The 4,427-nt window shown below is 45.4% G+C and overlaps 1 non-coding gene across 1 annotated transcript; it reads right to left on the bottom strand.

Annotated features, from left to right (window-relative positions):
- Positions 1 to 1,447: 1,447 nt before the first annotated feature.
- On the bottom strand, positions 1,448 to 1,539 carry trnak-uuu (transfer RNA lysine (anticodon UUU)). The gene is given in 2 exon segments: positions 1,448 to 1,483; positions 1,503 to 1,539. It is a non-coding gene; the product is annotated as a tRNA-Lys (tRNA).
- Between the last annotated feature and the right edge of the window lie 2,888 nt (positions 1,540 to 4,427).

The following is a 4,427-nucleotide window of genomic DNA, read 5'->3' as shown; positions in this document are numbered from 1 at the left end:
ATTTTAGTAAGGCATTTGATAAGGTCCCCCATGGTAGACTTATGGAGAAAGTCAGGAGGCATGGGATAGTGGGGAATGTGGCCAGTTGGATTAAGAATTGGCTAACTGATAGAAGGCAGAGAGTGGTCTTAGATGGTAAATACTCAGCCTGGAGCCCAGTTACCAGTGGCGTGCCACAGGGATCAGTTCTGGGTCCTCTCCTGTTTGTGATTTTTATTAACGACTTGGATGAGGAAGTCGAAGGGTGGGTCAGTAAATTTGCAGATGATACAAAGGTTGGTGGAGTTGTGGATACCGAGGAGGGCTATTGTCGTCTGCAAAGGGACTTGGATAGGTTGCAGTGCTGGGCTGAAAAGTGGCAGATGGAGTTTAACCCTGAAAAGTGTGAGGTCGTCCATTTTGGAAGGACAAACACGAATGCAAAATACTGGGTTAACGGTAGGGTTCTTGGGCATGTGGAGGAGCAGAGAGACCTTGGGGTCTATGTGCATAGATCGTTGAAAGTTGCAACTCAAGTGGATAGGGCTGTGAAGAAGGCATATGGGGTGTTAGCGTTCATTAGCAGAGGGATTGAATTTAAGAGCCGTGAGGTGATGATGCAGCTGTACAGGACCTTGGTAAGGCCTCATTTGGAGTACTGTGTGCAGTTCTGGTCGCCTCATTTTAGGAAGGATGTGGAAGCCTTGGAGAGGGTGCAGAGGAGATTTACCAGGATGTTGCCTGGAATGGAGAATAAGTCTTACGAGGAAAGGCTGAACATTCTAGGCCTCTTCTCATTAGAACGGAGAAGGATGAGGGGTGACATGATAGAGGTTTATAAGATGATCAGGGGAATAGATAGGGTAGACAGTCAGAAACTTTTTCCCCGGGTGGAGCAAAGCGTTACAAGGGGTCATAAATTTAAAGTGAAGGGTGGGAGATATAAGGGGGATGTCAGGGGAAGGTTCTTTACCCAGAGAGTGGTCGGGGCATGGAATGCCTTGCCTGGGGAAGTTGTTGAGTCAGAAACTTTAGGGACTTTCAAACGGCTTTTAGATAGGTATATGGATAAAGGAGAATGATGGGGTATAGATTAAATTGTCCTTGACAGAGGACAAAGGATCGGCACAACATCGTGGGCCGAAGGGCCTGTTCTGTGCTGTATTTTTCTATGACTAAAATGGATCTTAATCACTTACCAGATACTCATCAAACAGGTCGCTTCTTCCAAACCAATCAACTACCTGCCTGCCTGTGATGTCACAGCTTACCAGATCCTCAACAAACAGCTCCTTCCACTGCACCGAAGCAAGAACTAAATCCTGCAAACTCACCCCAGCAGCTCTCTGTTTCCCTGCTCTCACTCTCCATTGTGATGTCACTCTTGCTGTGCTTCTCTCTCTCTTGCTCTGTCTCAGAGTCTGTGCTTTTGACGCATTTCTGAACTCTCTGTTCCGTCGTGTTCCTCTGTCTCTGGTGGGATTTGAACCCACAACCTTTGAATATTTTTTTAAATCATTATTTAAAAGTCCAACACGCTATCCATTGCACCACAGAGGCATACATGTACTGGAAGACATCACCAATGCCTTTGATCTTGTTAGCAGAGACGGACTCTTCAAACTGCGATGGAACATTGCCTGCCCTCCTGAACTCTTGGGCATCATCTCTTCTTTCGACGAGAACATGCACAGTTCCATCAGTTACAATGGAGCAACATCAGACACTTTCAAGATCAGCAGTGGGGTAAAGCAGGGCTGCGCGCTGGCGCCAACTCTCTTAGGAACAGAGGAACATCGGAGGAGGCCATTCAGCCCGTTGAGCCTGCTCTACCATTCAATTAGATCATGGCTGATTATCTACCTCAATGCCCCTTTCCCCTGCTATCCCCATATCCCTTGATGTCATGAGTATCAAGATTTCTATCAATTTCTGTCTTGAACATGCTCAATGATTGAGCTGCCACAGCTCTCTGGGGTGCAGAACTCTAATGACTCACCACCGTCTGAGTGTAGAAATTCAACCCTATCTCAGTTTTAAATGGCCTACTCCTTATTCTGAGACTATGTCCCCTGGTGTTAGACTCACCAACCAGGGCAAACATCCTGTCGACACCCACACTATCACGCCCTGTTAGAATTTTGTCAGTTTCAATGAGATCACCTCTCATTCTTCGAAAGTTTAAGGAATACAGGCCCAGTTTCCTCATGAGACAATCCCACCATCCCAGGGATTAGTCTGGTGACCCTCTGTTTCACTCCCTCTATGGCAAGTATATCCTTCCTGAGATGAGGAAACCAAACTATTCACAATACTCCAGCGCGGTTTCACCAAGGCTCTATACAATTGCAACAAGACATCTTTACTCCTGTACTCATGACCCCTCGTGTGAAAGCCAACATACTATTTGCCTTCCTAATTGATTGCTGCACCTGCACAAGAGCTTTTAGTGTCTCAGGAACAAGGACACCCAGGTCCCTTTGGACATCAACACTTCCCGACCTCTCACCATTTAAGAAATACTCTGTCTTTCTGTTTATTCTACCAAAGTGGATAACTTCACACTTATTCACATTATATTCCATGTTCTTGCCCATTCACTGAGCTGCTCCAGGTCCCCTGGAAGCCTCTCTACATCCTCCTCACAACTCACACTTCACCGAGCTTTGTGTCATCTGCAAACTTGGAAATATTACATTTAATCCCCACGTCCAAATCATTTATATAGGTTGTTAACAGCTGTGGCTCCAACACTGATCCTTGCAGTACCCCAATAGTAACAGCCTGCCATCCTGAGAAGGACCCGTTATTCCTGCTCTCTGTTTTCGGTCTGTTAACCAATTCTCAATCCATACCAGTATATTATCCCCAATCCTACATGCTCTAACTTTGTTTACTGACCTCCTGTGTGGGACCTTACCAAAGGAAAATGCCAATACCACACATCCACAGGTTCTCCTTTATCTGTTCTACAGGTAACATCCTCAAAAAACTCAACAGGTTTTTCAAACCTGTTTTTCTTTTCATAAATCTATGTTGACTCTGCCCAATCAAATCATTATTTTCTAACTGTCTACTTATCACATCCTTTATAATTGGTGTATTCTTCTCCATGCTGCTATTGTACGCTTTCTGTACTCAGATGGGCGAGTGCACCTGCACATCAGAGCTGACGACAAGCTGTTCAACTTGGCAAGACTGTGCCCAAGACCAAAGTGGGTAAATTCCTAGTCTGTGAGTTGCTGTTTGCTGATGACGCTGTGCTGACATCCCATAATGAAGTTCACTTACAGCAGCATGTATATCGGTTCTCCCTGGCCTGCAAGGAGTTTGGACTGACGATCAGCCTCAGGAAGATGAAAATTATGCGCCAGGATGTCGAGACTCCACCTTCCATCAACATCGACAACATCACTTTGGAGGTTGTCAACAGCTTCACATACCTTGGATCAACAATCACCAGCAATCTGTCCCTTGATACTGAAATCAGCACCAGGATTGCCAATGCTGCAGCTGTCATGTCAAAGTTGAGAAGACAAGTGTAAACCGACAGCAAACTGACCATAAATACAAAGCTCCACGTGTACTCGGCTTGTGTTCTCAGCACCCTCCTTTATCGCAGAGAAGCATCAACAACTTATGCAAGCCAAGAAAAGCAGCTGAGCAGCTTCCACCTCCACTGCCTCAGATGGATATTGGGCATCTCCTGGCAGGACAGAGTGCCGAATGCGGAAGTACACCAGCGTGCAGGGATCCGCAGCATGTTTGCCCTCTTGAGTCAGTGGTGGCTCTGTTGACTGGGTCAAATGAATGACGGTCACATTGTCAAATACATGCTCTATGGTGAGCTTGCTGTCAGCACGAGACCAACAGGTCAGGGAAAAAAATCAAGTCATTTGGAGAGGTTTGAGTTAATTAAGGAGAGTGGGCATGGATTTATAAATGGAAGTTCATGCTTGACAAATCTAACTGCATTTTTGATAAACTATCTGAGAAAGTTGATGAAGGGAATGCAGTGGGTGTTGTTTATTTGATAAAGTACCACTTGCAAACTCCACACAAGCAGTACTCAGAACTAAACCTGGGTCATTGGAGTTGTGAGATTGCAGTGCTCACCACTGCACCACCTTTTGAATGTGGATAGAATAAAAAGTGAGATTGGATGGACAGAAGCAGTCTGAAAAGATGGCTCAAACAAAAGGTGAAAACCCTGAAATGTTAACTCTGTTTCTCTCTCCACAGATGCTGCCCGAGGTGCTGAGCATTTCCTGCACTTTCTGTTTTTATTTCAGCTTTGCAGGATGTTGCTTTGATCAGAAAAAAATGGATGATCGGCTGTGGGTGCCAGTGAAATTCCACAGGAGGGAAAATAAATTTCATCGACAGCGGCTCATTGGTTTAGGGGTATGATTCTTGCTTTGGGTGTATAAATGATTAACGTGTGAGAG

The sequence above is a fragment of the Heterodontus francisci genome, unplaced genomic scaffold, assembly GCF_036365525.1.
Source record: "Heterodontus francisci isolate sHetFra1 unplaced genomic scaffold, sHetFra1.hap1 HAP1_SCAFFOLD_43, whole genome shotgun sequence".
In the NCBI taxonomy this organism is placed as follows: Eukaryota; Metazoa; Chordata; class Chondrichthyes; order Heterodontiformes; family Heterodontidae; genus Heterodontus; species Heterodontus francisci.
This window is presented reverse-complemented; position numbering and strand designations above follow the sequence as displayed.